Source organism: Beta vulgaris, chromosome 6, assembly GCF_026745355.1.
Source record: "Beta vulgaris subsp. vulgaris cultivar EL10 chromosome 6, EL10.2, whole genome shotgun sequence".
Lineage (NCBI taxonomy): Eukaryota > Viridiplantae > Streptophyta > Magnoliopsida > Caryophyllales > Amaranthaceae > Beta > Beta vulgaris.
Genome location: NC_079207.1, coordinates 11460874 through 11479465, shown reverse-complemented (window position 1 = coordinate 11479465; position 18592 = coordinate 11460874). Strand labels below are relative to the sequence as shown.

At 35.3% G+C, this 18592-nt stretch overlaps 1 long non-coding RNA gene across 1 annotated transcript in view; it reads right to left on the bottom strand.

Moving 5' to 3' along the window:
* Positions 1-18217, bottom strand: part of LOC125498392 (uncharacterized) — a 28371-nt gene extending 10154 nt beyond the window's left edge. The window contains exons 1-2 of the long non-coding RNA XR_008969841.1: positions 18128-18217; positions 3987-4052 (exon numbers count right to left, since the gene is read on the bottom strand). This is a non-coding gene — a long non-coding RNA (uncharacterized LOC125498392). The remainder of the gene's footprint in view (positions 1-3986; positions 4053-18127) is intronic.
* Positions 18218-18592: the final 375 nt, after the last annotated feature.

Here is an 18592-nt window from a genome sequence, read left to right as displayed (position 1 = left end):
ACCTCCTCGGGAATCATGGGGCTCACTAGCCTTCTTGAGTCGAAGAACTTCTTCATTGGCTCCTCCTCGGTCATAAGTGGAGCGTCTAACTAATTTAGCCACAAAACGGCTAAGTATCATTTATTGGCACCTAACTTGACTTGGGAAAGAAGCCCCTATGCATGACTTCCTCGATCGGCGAGGGAAAATCCGCCATATGTAAGAGGGCGTCGACTCACAATTTAGTCAAGCAAGCCCTCAGGTGCGATCCTCTCGTTAAATGATCCCCTCGGGGTGACCAAGTCGGGGGTGACCCTCTCGGTTAATGAAGCCCTCGGATGGGCTCCTCTCGATCAAGTACCCCCTTGTGAGTGACCAACTGGAAGTGACCTTCTCAGTTAAGGAGTCCCTCGGGTGTGACCTTCTCGGTCAATAAGGCCCTCTCGGTATTTCTTTCTACTCAGCCAACACACAATGCTCCTATCTTATTTCCGAGTGCGTCCATAGCATGTTGTTACCGTCGAATTGTGATGTCGCCGGGTCGGGAGAGATTCCAAAGACGTAGAGTAACGCGTCTAGTGCACCCAAGTCTGTGTCTCGACCCATGAAAGCACCGAGCGCATCATTTGTCAGGTCAGGTTTCAGCAGTTGGGATTGACTCGACATGCGTTTGCCGCACTCGGGGGCATCTGGCGCACTGGGGGGGGGGGCGTTTGGGGAATCGATATGCGTTGAGCGTGCCTTAGTACGTCTCGCACAGCTCTGGGTAAACAAGCACTCGGGAAAGGTTTTGATTCATCAACCCATGGAATCAACTCGGGCTCAACACAACGAGTGCTGAAGGCCCCTACAACTCGGGTAAGGAACCTCCACATACTCGGGAAAATGACTCGGTCTAAAAAAAAGTAACCCGGGTGTAAAAAAAAACAACAATCGTAATGCTCAAGACCCCCGTGCTTGGTTAATCCTAACGTCAAAAGATTTACTCCACTACGATCCGGCATGAGAATTCGTGAGACTCGCTCAACATCGGCAAAAGTGGTATTACTTTGTTTCACCAATCAACCGCACTAAAAATGGCGATTTCCACTCCGATTACCTTGCGATGGGCTAATTATTTGGGCCCATTTCACAGACCAACACATCTACGGTGAAATTACTAAAATACCCCTACGTCTAGTGAACATAATCCTCTACTAGCTGGAGCTGACTAAAATACCCTCATTTATTGGAGGCCCTACCCTATTTAAATAGAGATTGTCTCATCAGTCAAATGTATTCAATTCTCACCTACAAAAATCAGAGCATCTCTCTCTACATTTACTCATTTTCTCTACCTCAATCTCAACTGACTTGAGCATCGAAGGGGTTTTAATTTGCTGGGAACACCTCAGGCTAGTTTTTCATTGTATTTTGGAGGATTTTTGGAGACCTCTTCCTCAATAATACCTTCTCGGGATTTCAAGACTCTCAACACTACCATCATATTTAACAGTTTCTAGGCAAAAACACCAATCATTCAATTGAAACAATAACAGCATGAATCACAAAATTCAGCAACTACGAAGAATTACAACATCAGACTACCCCTCTAAATGTCCATAACATACCCAAAACAGCAAAGAGATAAAAAAGAATTGCAATCATTCAATAGAAACAATAAGATCACAATAACAACATGAATCACAAAATTCAGCAACGACGAAGAATTACAACATCAAATCACCCCTCTAAATGTCCATAACATACCCAAAATAGCAAAGAGATTAATAAGAACCCTAATCATCATTCAATGGAGATCACAATACTAGCATGAATCACAAAATTCATCAATTAGAAAGAATTACAACACGAAACCATATCTAAACATGTGTATAAAATACCCCAAACAGCAAAGAGAACTAATAACAGAACCTACCTTACATTAAATCACATATAATCATAATAAGAACGTAACAGAGACAAGATTGTGAGCCAAAAAATCACAAGAACATGATAAAGTATCCTTAATTCCCTAAAAATATTGATAATAACATAAAATAGCATATGTTTTACAGAAAACCCTAATTCAGAGAAAACCTTAATTCATAAAAACATGGTAAACTAACCAAGATCCACAAAAACACAATCACAAGATAAATAACAGATAAAATAATCACAAAACAATAGCGATGAACCCAAATTAAAAAATAATTATTGAATCAACAATAGTAAACAATATAAACATCATGAAATTTCCAATTGGTCCAGTAGCAAAATCCCACACTTAAAGAATGCAATTATAACAAAATAAAGATCTAAGCTAAGAACAATAATGGGAAGAGTTAGAAGATATCACCACATATCCACGAAGACGCAGACAATTTTCAATTTTTTTGTCTTTGTTTTTTGTTTTTACTGACAGCAGTAGAAGACACATCAGAATCACCTTTATTGGGGATTTAGAAGTAGAGGATACATAAGAATCGCCAAAGTCGAGCATTTTTTTAGCATGCAAACCCAGATCCAGCCTCAACAAGATCTTTTTGAGGGCCTTAACTTGATCAAGCAAACAAAACTTTAAAGTTGGTGTTTCTTGCAAACCGTGAACACCATAAAGAATCTCAGTAGAAGTATACAAAGACCTGCTTTCACGCCGATCTAATTTCCTCAACAGTAATGACTCTTCAGAGCCCTCAATCATATCAAATCCGAAAGAATATAGCTGGTTGTATTCCACAAATCCATCGCCAAAAAAATAGGGGACTTATATTTTTTTCGCAAGACAAAGTAGTCGAAGAAGACAGTGAGGGAGTCAAAATCACCAAAAGTGAAGATGAGAGAAGAAAGAGATTTTATAATTTGGGGGAAGATTTTTAGGGTTCTTCGCAAGAAGCAGTACACGAAGAAGAAAGTGAGAGGAGTGCAAAATCAGAAGAATTGAAGATGAGAGAAGAAAGAGATTTGAGAATTTGGAGCAAGATATTTAGGGTTCTTCGTTTCAAGGGAGTTAGGGTTTGTAGATCATAAGAATTAGGGGGGATAAAGTCAGATGAGGGCTAGAGGATGAGTTGGGGAGAAAATGTAGGGAGTCATTAATAAGTTGGTGGAGGGGAAATTTAATGAATTAGGTGAGGGGTAAGTAAATGTAATAAGTTGGGTGGGTGATTAAAGAATGGAAAAAATGTAAAAAGAAACTTCTTAAAGGTTAGTTTGGCAGATTTCTTCACTAAGGTCTTGCATATTCCTGAGCACATAGATCTTATTTCCATACTAGGTCTGGTTCTTCTCTTGCCACCTCCTAGTCTGAGGAGGGGCGGTGTCGAAGTTATCGTAGCTACAACACCTCAACACAAAGCTCGGTTGTCAAAAGTCAAAACTAACCTTACTAACCAACACAGCTAAATCAGTTGGTTAACGTCCTCCACAAGCTACAGATTATGCGACAATTAGTTCTGGATAATTTCTCTCTCCTTCTATATTTTAATATTGTATAAATAGATTAAGATGTAATGATTTTGTAACTTGAATTCATTGTTTCAGCTTTCCTAAGTGAGAGTTTCTCTCTTTACAAGCCCGGTAAGATAGTTCATAATTCTAGTTTAGTTTTTCTCTAGTTTTTCATGCATTTCTCAATTAGGTTTTCAATGTTTTTTGGTTTTGAATAAAATAACTGTAGAAAATAAAGAAATAATATTTCCTAAATAAAATTAAGAAAATATATACAACTAATTGATCGAAATCATAGATGGAATTTTTTTTATATATAATTAATAATATCAAACTATTTTTTTTCCATATTACTTCCATGTACTTTACTATATGTAATTAAACAATCATCGAATGTTTTCCATGTACTTTATTATATTATGTTTGCTTAAAAGATATGAAAAATACTTGGCATTATAGAAAGAAAACATCAAGGGTTGATTCCTGGGTTAAGACCTACGACGAAAAAATGAGCCGAGGCCTGAGGCAAATAATCAAGAAAAATGGTCTAAGTGGAAAGAAGGTATTATTAATATTACTTCAATTTGGGACTTCAAAGATCTGATGTATTCAACGGCATGGTCGAGGATGGACGCATGGTCCCCCTGCAACATTAGTACGCAAAAGCCCTTCAATCTCATGAATGATAAATCATAATCATCATTTATATACATATACATATATATATGATCAGCAGTGTTGTTTGCAAAAACATAAAATGACATATATTTCCTAATAGATGAAGTTTAAGTTATGTAAGTCTAATAGTCCAACACAACTAGTAGGATTCGGAGACTCATTGTTAGTTTGGAAAATGCATTGAGGAAATTTTTTAGAACAATTTGCAACTTTTTTGCTTGCCTGTAGGGAAAAATCAGCACCTACGGGGTCAAATCTATACCCGCGGGTTTTCCGTATTTCGTCTTTTTTTTCTAGTATTGTTATGCTATGATTCTTTAAAGATTGATTATTTATTTTCTAATATATTGCTAATTGTACTTGGAAAATAAATAATTAGTATCCTAGGTAATTAAGCCCAGTTGGATTAGGTCTTGTAAGATTTTAATTCCATTAGGTAGGATTTCATCCTCTATACTTTCTCTGTTTCAAAATACGTAACACACTTTTCTGGACACGCTTGCCAACATATAACTTTAATTGTTTTAATATCTCTATTTCCTTAAATGTAAAAATTATAAAAAGTTGATATTTCAAAAGTATATATCATGACGAATCTAACAAGATCCCACGTGATTAGACTTTTCCTTCCATAAAAATCACAAAACATGGTCAAAGAACAGTGTGTGAATAATGCACGCAAAAGTTAAAAATGTATCATCTATTTTGAAATAGATGAAGTATAAAGGGGGACATAGATCATTGTTCTGAATGTTGATAAAATATGGGGAGATATTACAAAATTCTTCAATTTCTAGATAGAGTTCTTGAGAGATAGCTTTTCACGACATTTGTGAGCTTGTGGTTTGCTAATATTTATTAAAGGATTAGTGAAACTTTGGTAGTTTTTCCTCCACTTGTTAAGGGAGAGGTTTTCAACGTTAAAGTTGTATCATAAGTACTATTAGAATTGAGTAGGAACCATAATTGCTATAAATTAAAATATTGTACTTCCTACGGTTTATAATGATGCAATAAGTTGACCTAGACGCTTGTCATCCCGCAGATTTCATTACTATATTAATTTAATTATTTATTAGTTAAAATTATAGACAGATGATATTTTATAAATTTTATATACATTCAGACATAATATCTAACATCTAATATACTTAGTTTAGTTGTCTATATTAGTAAAAAAAATATAATTAAAGTTGATATTGAATAATGACAAAATCAAAGTGTTGCATATTAAGAAAAACAAGAGGAGTATTTGATATCAAATACTTCCTCCGTTTTTTTTTACTCGCTACACTTCTTATTTCACGGACTCATAGGCAATTTTTGTAGAAGAGAGAGGTAGAGAGTAAAAAGAAAAGGAACTCATGTGGGAGGAGAGAGATAGAGAGAGTTTATTGCCCAAAAAAGAAGTGTAGCAAGTAATGTGAAACTTCCCATAATGAAAAGTGTAGTGAGTGAAAAGAAACGAAGGAAGTAGTAAGATAAATAATCTAGAGTATTTAATAGCAAGCACGAACTACTATTGTTAGTAAAGTCTTGCACATTAGGTAAAGTAGAAAACTAGTGAGTGTCCCAGGCGATGCCCGAGTTCGTTATTTTTCGTAATTTTTTTGTCTAGTGAGCAAAAATTAACGTAGTGGCATGATAAGTAATTGAATGATATATTGAAAAATAAACCCTTAAAAGTTTGGGTATGAAAGCAATATAGCTTAACTTTCTATAAAGAATTAGAGTAAGAGTTTATTCTGTAATAGCCTCTTGTTATTATCGTAAAAAGGTTAGGTACAAAACTACTTATGTAAATATTCTAACAAGATATAATTATAAGATGTTGTGATATTTTATTTTAAAATATTAAACAATGATTTTATGTTGGATTCATGGTTAAGATTTCACTTTTCCTTTCAAAGGCACGTGTTCGATACCTTTTAACTAGTACACATTATTTTTCAATTGAGGATTTAACTTGAAAATAAAGCATTTGCATTGGAGCCTTAGAAGAAAGCGTCATGTGGCACACAAACTTTCTTAGCAGCACCTTTAAATATATCCGTATAGATTATTATTGTTGGGAATTTATAATACATATGATCAAGTTGTTAAGATTGTTAGAAAGGTGTTGTATTCATATATAATACCAAGTCGATATTATTATTGTTAGAAAATATATATTTATATAATGTCGAAACTATTCAAACGTGTGGTGAAGAACTGCACCTCGCTATATGTCACATCTCCCCTCTCTCAAGCGCTTACATGGTGCCATATTCATCCATGAATAGGCATCCTCTCATTGCATTTTACTCAAAAGATTGTGCAATAGGTTTTGATTTCTTAACCATCTATTTTAAAATATCATCATTCTACCACCAATCTAGCTCACATTTTTGTAACTAAAGTCTTAATCCAACTACAAAATGGATGGGCTAATGATCCCAATACTAGAAAAATTGTTAGCAAACATTGGCAAATGCAACATTCACGTTCGCACTTTTATAATATAACTCGAAAAGTTCAATTTATTAAACAAGAACTCAAATTATGGGCAAGGAAAAACGTTGGACATGTCCAACATAAACTTGACCAAAATCATTCTAGATTGGTAAATTTCCAACAACAATTGCTCCAATTTTCTAGTAATCCGCATATTGAGCAACACTTAGGGCGATTAGTTCGTCAACGAGAACGACTATTAGCCTTCAACCATAATTATTGGGGCAAATATTCTCGAAAATAATGGCTCATAAAAGGAAATCGTAACTATTCCTTTTGTCATTCTAAGATTATTGCTAATTTCAAACGTCAACGAATTTTGCGTGTTAAAAATCTTTTGAATCATTGGGTTGATTCCTCGAATGAAATCCAAAATGCTTTCTTGTTGGAATTTCAAGAGCGATTTAAATACACTCACGAGTATCCTCGTTCGGTATCTAAGCCTTGCATAACCCCTATTGTCTCTGATACAGATAATTTCCTTTTAATAGCTCCTAATTCTGCCAAAGAAATTAGAGATGTTATCTTCAAAATGAATCCCGCAAAATCTCGAGTATTAGATGGGTTTTGACCTAAATTCTTCCAACAATATTGAGATATTGTAGGTCCTAACGTTTGCAAAGCAATATATGATTTTTTCAATCATGGTCACCTCATTCGTAGTGTTAATCATACATTGATCACTTTGATATCGAAAATAGCTACTCCTGAAATGTGTTTTAAAAGCATTGTAATGTGACTCCCTAGGTCATGCATGAATAGTCAAACCTGCTAAACTGCATAAGCAATATCTAGGCGAGTGAAAGTGAGATACTATAAACCACCATCTAAGTTGCGATAATGTGTAGGGTTTGACATAGGAGGCCCTGCATCGACGCGGAGCTTGGAGTTCTTATCAATGGGAGTCGTTGCAGGCTTACAAGAACTCATGCCAGCATGCTCCAATATTTTCCTGTGCACATTTCTGCTGGGGTAGATGCGTATATGAAGTAGTACGATTGACAGAAATTCCCGTAAAATAACTAAGGGGGTCAAATCGAACATTGGGAAATCTGTTTTAAGAGTACTAATCAGATGACCCCGCATAGAATCAGATAAAGTGCACAGAATAATATCATCAACATAAGATAGATGATATGCCATATGATATGTCGTATGATATGCCATATCGTGATCATGTCGATAAGTAAACAATGAGTTGTCACTTTGAGCAACAACAAAACCAATCTCAAAAGATAGTTAGCAAGCCGTTGATACCAAGTACGAGGTGCTTATCTAAGACCATACAAAGATTTACACATGCGGCAAACACTATGTGGATATCGTTTGTCAACAAAGTCGGGAGGCTGATGAATAGACTATTGGCGAGCCATATCCCACCCCAAGACAGTACGAATAGTAGCTGGGTGAACAATTGAACTAAAAGTCTCATTAAAATAAACACCTTGTTCGTGTGACCTATCATCACAAACCAAACAAGATTTGTGCCTTTCAAGGTCGACGATTAGATTTTTATTTATGACGAAAAAGCCACATACAATTCACAATATTCCCACCATAGGCTTAGGAACCAACTCCCAAGTCTCTATTTGATTAAAAGCATTATATTCATCATTCATGGCCGCATTCCAATTCGTGTCAGTCAAGGAAAGTTTGTTATTATTTGGAATAGGTAATCGAGAAAGAGGAGCAGGTGGTATAGGAGTAAGCATTTGGGTTTAGGTTTGCGAATTCCGTGACGAGCGCAATTCATCATATGGGAAGACATGGTCGGGGGTGTGGGTTGGGAATGTAGTATTGGGGTTGCGTCGGTGCGAGGGGCTATACCGAAGGGTTGGGTTGGGGGTCAGTTGGGGAGAAGGGGTACCAAGGTGCACTAGTGGGATTCCATGCAGTACTGGACTCAAGTCGGACACATCTGACCCTTGACTCACTGACAAAGATGCGGGCCCAGCGAGGGGGGGATAAAGAATAGTTTGGAGGGCAAAATTGGACAATAGGGGAAGGTGGGCCTATGCCAGGGGATTTGGTGGGGCACGTTGGGCTTAGGGTGCGCGAACTAGGCCAGGAGTTTTCCAGAGTGAATAGGAGTAAGGCTGGGTTCAAACGGGGATGGAGACTATTGGGCCAAGGGGGGTGGAGTGGAAAGTTGTTGATGGGGAAAATGAGTTTTAACAAATGTAACGTGCCTGGATATGATGTGTTTATTTGTAGATAAATCAAAACATATATACCCTCGATGATTTTTAGGATAGTCTAAGTAAATGCATGGAGTTGACCTTGGAGTAAGTTTATGAGGAGTGGTTGATGTCAGATTAGGATATCACAAGCAACCAAAAACTCGAAGATGATCATATGTGGGAACTTTATTAAATAAAGCGTGAAAAAGTGTGATTTTGGGTAGAGTAGGTAAGATATTATAAAGATATGTGGCAGTTTCAAGAGCATAATCCCAAAGATAAGAGGAAGTGATGCATGAAGAAGCATGATGCGGCTTATATTATTTATAATATGAATCATTCTCTCAACTTTCCCATTTTGGGAAGAGGTGTGGGGATAGGAGAAGCGAAAAATCATGCCATTAGTTAAGCAAAATGTTTAAATGGATAATTATCAAATTCATCACCATGATCACTTAGAAAGGCTTTTAATTGGGAGTTGAAAATGAGTTTTAACATATCATGGAAATCAAGAAGGGCATGGTAAGCTTTAGATTTGTATGCAAGGGGGTAGTCCACATATAATGAGTAAAATCATTAACAGGAACATGATAATATTTATTTCCTGAACTATTGCCGATAGGGGATGTCCATAAGTCAGTATGAATGATATCAAAAGCATCAGTAGTAGAACTAGTTGAATCATAAAAGGGCAATTTAATATGTTTCGTAATCTGAAATAGATGCAAACCTCTAGTCATGCTCCTTATTATAAACTATAGAATTATGTTGCCTAATAAAATTAATATACTGTGCTCCCGGATGACCTAGACGATCATGCCGAGTGGTTGGTGTAATAGCAGCAAAGTGGCAATGCATGTGGATGGTTGGGCTTGAGTGATAGGATAAAGGTCCCCATCACATCTTTTTATAATATTTCCCGTTCGAAGGTCTTTCACTCAAAAACCACAAGGATTTTATAGAGACAGAATTATCAAAAGTGCATTTAAGGACAAATTTTCAATAATTTGAGGGGCAAGGTAGACATCTCAAAGGACTAGAGGTTGATTGGGGAGGGTGGTGAGATCATTCCTGACTAAAATATGATTTTTAGTGCTTAAATTAAACAAGAACAAGAGATTACCTACGAAATGAGTCATGTGAGATGTTGCACCAAAATCCATGTACCAAACTTCATTAGGATTTTGAAGAGTCATAGTGGATAACACATTGTTGAGTTCAGTTGGCGTCATAGGAGGGCCACAGTGCACCGGGCTAGCTCTATAGGTCTATGGAGATACATAGAGTTTGATGTGGGATATTGGGCTAGAGGGGAGGCCCACTGGCGCTGTCAAGTCTAGAAGCTAGCCCAAGTTATGGCATTAGGTAATGGGCCAGCCTATTGAGTAGTTGTTGGGCTCAATGCTTGATGACGCAGGGTCGTGGATTGGTTGTTGCGAGTGAAGTTGTCACCACGTCCACTACCCATATCGTTCCTGCCGCCACGTCCACCACCACGATTGCAGCCGCTGCTACATCCACCGTCAAAGCCATCAGTGTGTGGTTGAGTCTTCTACTTAGACGGCGCGTTTTTTGGAGGCGCCTAAGCGGTGGATTGGGCCACAAATGATGAGGGGATGGAAGATTATTCCTTCGCCCTGCCGACTCCTCAAGAAGTTGGCAAGATCGCACGATTTCAAAGGAGGGGAGTGGTTACGTTTATTGTATCATGGATGCAACAGTAGTTTCAAAATTCGTGTTAACAAGGCCCGATACGAGGCGAAGCACTAATTTTTGCTCCGACATGAGAACGTAGCAAGTTTATCGTGAAGAATCTATAATTGAATTGTTTTTCAAGATATTTTGCACGTGTATGTTTATCATCTCAAATATTTGCTTTGAGGTGATCCCATGTTTCCAAAGCAATTGAACCGCGAATTAATATTGTTTGTAATAGATCTAATGGAATTGTCCCAAAAATCCACTATTTGACAACAGAATCAAGATGTTGCCAGAGGCCCAGAGTGCCTCAGACATGTCAGTAGGACGAGGTTTGGTGGGAGCAATGTGATCTAGAACATCTTTGGCGTGACAATGAATATCAAATTGTTCAACTCAATTCGAATAATGTACCTTCTCACGGTCAAGAATCAAGGGATGCCATTTTTGATGTTGTTGATAGGTAACGTCGAGTGGTAGTTAGTGTTAGCCACAGAAGGAGGAGGAGGAGGAGGAGGTGGTGGTGGTGGAGTGTTTGATGGTTCGGATTCTTTCGTCATGGTGGCTCACAGCTGGAAGGGGCAGAAGTGAGGTGGTTTGGTTTTGAGGAAACCAAGATAAAGGATAAGGATAAAAAAAATCTTAGCTTAAGAAGATCAGTGTTATTGTGATACCATGCTAGATTTAGGTAAACTCCGTTTGTTGGAGTGAATTCTATTGATACAATATATAGTTTACGACAAAGGATGTCCTAACAATATTTAGAAACCTATCTAAAGTCGAAGTGTAAATACAAAATATAATCCTAGTATATTTCATATATATTGTATCTGAAATGTATGATTTTTTGGTTTTGTTTTCCTTATTTTTTGTTCTTTCTTTTTCTTTTTCGTCCTTTTTACTTTCTTTCTTTTTTTCTTTTCAATTTTCTTTTTCTTTTCCTCTTATATGACATGTCTTTACCCGTATTTCTTTATTCCTCTTCTAATTGTAGGAGTAGTATATACCCTTAACTCATTTTTTTTAGGTTCCAAGTTTTTAAGCTTTATTATAATTCACCACTGTTCTTTTTAGAATATTTTTACGGATGATTAATATCCATAATTTAGGTTAGAGAGGAAAAGTGAGAAAACTCAAAGATAAATTGTAGAATTTGATATCCAAGGGATTACAACTTGTATTAAATCTTCGACAACTGATCAATGAAAATTTTCTTACTCTTTCTCCTCTTAAGTGCTTACTTCTCTTGTTTTGTTTAGTTTAATTTTTATGGAACACTCCCTCCAGTTTTTAGTAGTTTATCTGTTTCTTTTGCACAAAGTTTTAAGAGAAATAATGTTGTGGGACATAGAAAGAAAAAGAAACTATTATTTTATATTAAAATTGAATGTATGTGTGATGGAAAGTTAGTGGTTCCATTCCAAAAGTAGAAAGAAAAGAAATACGGGTAAACTAACAAAAATCGGTGGTAGTAGTTTGTTGGTTAGGGTTTGGGTGAAAACCAACCATGTTTGATTTGAGTGTTTGAATATGAAATTAGGGATTTGATTAGGCTTCTTAATTTATTAATGCCATGAGTCTGCATGACTACTATTTGCTTGCATCGTAGTTGGCCTCTTGGATGTTTCTTTATCTAATACCTTAATCAAGCTGAATTAAAGAGGAGATTAAGGTTGACATTTATGTTATTATCTTGCTTGATTACTTATGGAAGTGAGATTGAAGTAAGCGTTTCGTATTGACATTGTGGATGTCCTTTGGTTGCATGTTTGATACCATGAGAGTGGCTTAATTATGTGATATTGGTAGTTTTATGCACCCTTGAGAGAGGGATTAGGGCTAGTTAAGAGTCAAATACCTTAATTAGTTTCTTGGCTTTCTTTCCTCCATGTTTCAGCCTTCTAATTGCCTAAATCATGAATGGATTGGTGTTGAATTCCATTTCCTAGTCATATTTAATCTTTGGTAGTTAAGTTTGGTCAAATAGACTTAGTCTCTGTTCATTTGGACTGAATTAATGAAAATTCAGTTCGATTCAGTTCAAACAAATTCAGTTCAGTTTAGTTTAGTTCAGAAAAATTCAGTTACTTTCCTCTCATAGTTTTCATTCAGTTCAGTTGAAACATATTCAGTTCAATTCAATTTAGACAAATTGAGTTCATTTCAGTTCAAACAAATTGAGTCTAGTTTAGTCCAAAATAACAAAGTCTTCATCGGTAGTTGACACCTTCCGAATTTTTTCAACCTATTTTGTTGTTTAATTGATACGTTTTTGTGCTCATTAGTCCTTGTGGAAGAATGACTCTTGCCACTACTGAGTTTAGTAGTTTAGTTAGGTAGTTTGATTTTGGGAGTAATGACTTGGTTTTTCATATGTCAAAAAATATTAAAGAATTTATATATAAAATAAAATGTTGTCGTAGTCTTACGTTAAGCTATTATTAGCATTCTATGCACGCGTTGCGTACAATAATATTTTCTCGGAGAAAAAATAGTTAACTTTAAATGCATGTGATACATGCGGTGAAAACTTTTTAAAATAGTGTAAGTTGGCAATTTTTGTTCAATATGATACACACGGCATGCAGTTACAATTAATTATATAATTTAAAAAATGGACATAAGAACACCGCTTATTTTAATTCGTTAAGTTTGAATTTTGTTTCCTTTTCTTATTTATTTAACGATTTGATTAACTTTTTATTTCTTCATTTTTATTGCTAATTCAAGTTTATTACAAATATTTTTAATCAATTTATCTCTGCAAGATATCTTCTATATTTGTGGGCTAATTCCTACTAGTTTTGACTTTTAAAATTAGTTTATAGAGAAATAAAATTAAGGATAGTTGGTTTGAATTGGTTTATAAAAAAAAACCATGAGAGCTTTTGAGTAATTTAATAAGAGAACGCAATATCCTCCCTCCTCCCTTAAATAGAAATAAATTTGTCATATATGAGATTTTGGATATTAAGTACGCAAGATTATTAAAAAAACAAATGCACTACTACACGCCAAAGTGGCGCCTGGATAGATTAGCAACCACTTACTGTTGTTCTACCCTCATTTCATGCGGAAAAAACTTTATCTATTTAGTGGGTCAACAACCCACTACTAATAGAAATAAATAAATAGTGGAATCCAACTCATCAATTTTAATATTTTTTAGTGCTCTATTTGTTGTGGATTAACTACCCACCGGATAGTTCATAGATGTAGCGTTGTCCCTTTGAGGTAAGATCAATATGCATAGTTGAAGCATCTAGAATTTAGGTGCATGAATGACATTGACAATAAATTATTTTGTTCTTAAGCTGTTTATCATCGATCCCTAGCTAATGGCTAATGACTACCTAGCGACTAATACATAATTCATCGAAATTTTGGAAACTAAAACATTGATAGTCGCCCAAAAAAAAAGCAAGGTCATATGCTCTTGCAGTGGTACCACCAGTTTCCCACGTAATTTATTTGCGGGAGTTAGAACTACGGAGGAACTATGGATATTTCACCACTTATTGGATATCTCCATGTTTCTCAGTTCTCACCTGTTTCAACGATAAAACTAGTTTTTAAATTCGGGCGATGCCGATAAAATCCTAGCCCTCCTCTCTTTTTTTTCTCTCTAAAACCCTAGCCTCCCCTACTCCTTGTTCATCAGTTAGGGGCTGTTATGGATGATTTCATCCATTGTAAGCCCCCCTTTCCCTTTTCTTTTCAGTTTTTAATTTATTTTCTTGTTTTGTTGAATAAATTAGTATCTCTTTATGAGATTTCTTCAAACCATGTTATGGGGTTTTTAGTGTCTGTTATGGAGATGTCCTTCTCCCCTATGGGAGTTGTGAGTGTGGTTTATTTGTATTTAGGTATGAGAAATTGTTCTTATTAGTTAAAGTTCAAGATTCAACATGAAGGTATTGGAACCTCGGATGCGGTTAACATGGCTCGATCAAGAATGTTTTTCCCAAACTATGTCAGAATGATAGACTTCCTCATCAATAGTTGTTTGATTCAACAAATACAAGGGGGTTGCGCTGTATTGCTCGATCTGGTTCATATAGTTTATTCGAAAACGAATTTTTTTTAACCTTGTTTAATTGTATCTTGTTTTTCTTTAATATATACTGTAGATGTCGTTTGGCCTTCCATTAATGAAATTTCTCTTTCAAAAAAAAGTTCGGGCAATGCCTCGGATAAATATAATTTTTATTTATTAACATTTTACTTCATAAATATAATATCAAACATTATTTGATTTGGTGGTTAAGACTTTAATGTATACCCTGAGGTCATAGGATCAAATCTTATAATATGCATTTTGTATTTCTTTGTTTTATTTTATGCATGTTTACTTTATGTAAATACTCTAAGTAATAGCGCCACATGGTGTAGTTCCTTGCTTAGGAATGCCTTTTAACATATTAGTACTAGCATTTTTGACACGTGATGCGTGCGTGCATAAATTTTAGCATTTATTTTGGGCACGTTTAGGTATTAAAAAAGATGATATCATTCACTTTTGTTAAATCATAATTTTATGCGCAACATAATGTGATAAAAAATATTATTTTTGAATTGACACATGTTTTGACATGTAAAACCGTAGATATTGAACTATTTGTGTTCTTTAAAACAAAGTTACACTGAACTTTATATGTTTAAAGGGTAGAGTGCTACTGTTTTATAACTATTATCACTCCCTTACCATTCTTTTATATAATAAAAATTGTAAATAGTAGGCAATAAGCAATATTTTATGAGCGCATGAGTTTGATATACTATAAAAATTATGCGGTAAAAATGTAATGTCATTATTATCAATATTGGTAACCATTTTTGAATTGAAGATTCTCATTTTGTCAATAATCTTGAAACTTTTTTGTGTAAAGTTTTTCAATCAAATTCATTTTTTTTTGCTTGTGTCTTAATTAGGTAATTATTTGTTTTAATTATCTTAGCTTGTTTAATATGGAAATAGCTTCTATCTTCTTTCTTTCTTAACTTTTTCTTAAGGATATTTTTGTATTTCAAAGGGGGACACCATGCCTCCCCCCTTCACTTATATAATAGAGATAGATGTCCATCAAAAATTCATATCAAAGGTTTAAAGTAGGTTATTTTTAAGTCAATATTACATATTTAAGGATAATTGAGAAATCTTGAAAGTAATTTTATAGATTCCTCGTTTTCAAAATATAGTTTCATGTTTATGTTTCATGTTCAATGTAATACTTTTATCACTAATATCTTTAATTACATTAAAAAAAAAACTGAAAAGTCAAAAAAAATTGACAGTTTAGAGATGAATGTTGCAAGTTAAAACTATTTTTGAATGGCGAAGTAGCATTTACCGATGATATTCTGGTAATGATATTGTGACCTTTGCTAATACATTAATTGTTTATGAAAAATATGTTCACTATGTTTTTTTTTTTTGGTAACGGCTACATATAAGCATTAAATACATTTTTTTAAATGGAAACTGTTAAGAATTCAAGAAACATTTTCACATCAACTGAGGTAAAAAATGCTTGATTTAATATTTTATTTCCATTTTAAGCACCTTATACATATCCCTAAGGACTATGTATATCATTTCCTTTTTTTTTTTTTTATAAATTTCCTTCTCATTTCATTGATCATGCAACAACAAAATCAAGAGCAGGAAACCTCTACCCAAGACAAGGTATTCCACCTATTAAAGGGGAACTTTCATAGTGTTAAACACACCTTGAGGAGGGGAGGTTAACAAACTCCATCCAACTTACATCCATACATAGTCTGCAATGTTCAAGTTTTATCAGGAAAATTAAAGGAAAGAAATGCTAAGGAAGTACTATTGCTAATAAACATATCAACTGCAACGAGTAGTGACCTTACTGGCACTATTACACTATGTTAGTACTTGTATTAATATAGGTCACGTTTGATCAATGGAATACATTTTTGACTGAATTTCATTATTTTCCTCAAAAAGTGTTACTTTGGGACAAAGACTATTATGACTTGAAAATGTTTACATTACGTGCAACTTTTCCGACCACATTCTACCCAAGACAAGGTTGAATGGCATCATAACGCCGCCACTCCTCCTGCAACCCTTCTGTTTACATTACGTGCAACTTTTCCGACCACATTCTTGCGTTATTAATATTAATGAAATTTTATAATTCATTTAAAAAAAATGGACTATAATGACTTGAAAATGTCGAAAAAGTGTCCAAGCACCTAAAATAGGCGCCCAAACCTGTGGTCAGGCGCCTAAAATAGGCGCCCAACCACACGTACAGGCGCCCAAATCATAAGTACATGCGCCTAAAATAGGCGACCGAACACAGGTACAGGTATAGGCGTCTGGGCACTTTTTCGGCATTTTCAGATCAATTTCTAATTTTCACTCTGTTATAAGATATTCTAATAAAGCTAATAAAATCAGCCGAAATAGGGACTGAAACAAAAATGATTACACTAAACCCCGCGTATCGTAAGTTTCGGGGGGAACCCGAATCCCCAAACTAGGGCGCTTCGCGCCTGGACCCCGTGCTAAGTTGTTCGAAGCGCCAGGTTCAATACATTCTATCAGTTTTATACAAAAAAAATTAATTTCATTAGCGCTTCCCCCCGTAATATAACGAGATGATTAAAAAACTTGAAGTCGTTGGAAAATGTGAACTTGTCGGAAACTTTTCCAATCTTGTAGTCCTTCAATGGAGGAAATGGAAGGGATGAGAGAGAGTGAAAAATGAGATGGAATGGAAGAGGTGAGGAGGAATGGAGGGAGGTGGAAGGGGAATGAGGGAGGGAATGAGAAATGGAAGGGGAAAGAGAAGAAAACACCCTCGTATTTTTATACAAAAATATATGGCATTAGTAGGAAAAAAAGGACGTCATTTAGCAAAACCGAAGAACAAAGGCGAATTATATTGAAAGTTTTGTGCGCTCGCACAACCTGGTGAGCCAATATCAATGCCAGGTGCACCCACAACTCCATATGGTGTACCCGCATAAAAACTTTGTCTTTCTTTTGAGTTGGACACTCGCTTTGTGCGCCTGCACAGTTAGATCTAGCTCTTCCTTTTTATCTTTCAGTTAACAATTATATATACTTCCTTAAAAACAGAAAGATTGTAATAATTGGGTGTTATTTGTAAAAATATTCAATTGTTAGATTATCTCTATTAAAAAGAAAGCATATGTTCAAATTTCATGTTGTTTTTCTAAAGAAGGTAAATAGAAAAGAGAAAATAATGAAGGGAAGAAGATGGATGGGACTCATCATCGAAGTAGAGAAAGTGGAGTTGGTGAAGGGTGAAAGATGTGACATTTCTTCTCCATGTAAGAACAATGTTTTTCACATTTAGAGTACTATTTGAAATATTAAGAAAACTATTTTTCACCTTTTACAAATCAAATAAAGAACACACATAGATATAGTGTATTCTAAGTGACATAATGGTCACAGAACTAACCCGATTATTTTCTCTAATGTATTATTCCCCAAAATTTGTAAATAAAAGTTCTGATCATAACCCATCTTTGATTAGGAGGGATTAGATTGCAAACAAATATTAGCTATATGCATTTTGGGGGAGACTTTCAAATTTAGTTATGCTATAATGCACTTTGTATCTGGATTCTTTCGCCATGAATGCTCCAAAGTCTAACCTTACCTTTTCGCAGCTGGGAAGTAACGCTTGTATCTCTTTGATCTTTGCATTTATGCGCGTCCGCCTCCTATTCTCACAACTTCGCTTTTGTGAACGTTTCTGTATAAGAACAAGATTGCAGTCACCAAGATAGCAAATTAAACCAAAGGCACCACAATAGTGAGTATGCAGAAGATAGATGAGGGAAGGAAGAAAAAAGATGTTTTGGATCTACTTAGGGCTCGTTCTCTTCGGCATAAAATAGCTGAACTGAATTGAACTAAACTTAATTGAACTAAATTGAACCGAATTGGACTAAACTGAACTGAAATGAATAATGATATGTGAGAGTAAAAGTATCGTCCAGAGCTGAACTGAACTGAACTGAACTGAACTGAACTGAACTGAACTAAACTGAAAATAAGCTGGGCAGAACACTCTCAGTATATTGCTCTCTCATTAGATCTATTACTGCCTACACAATCCTCA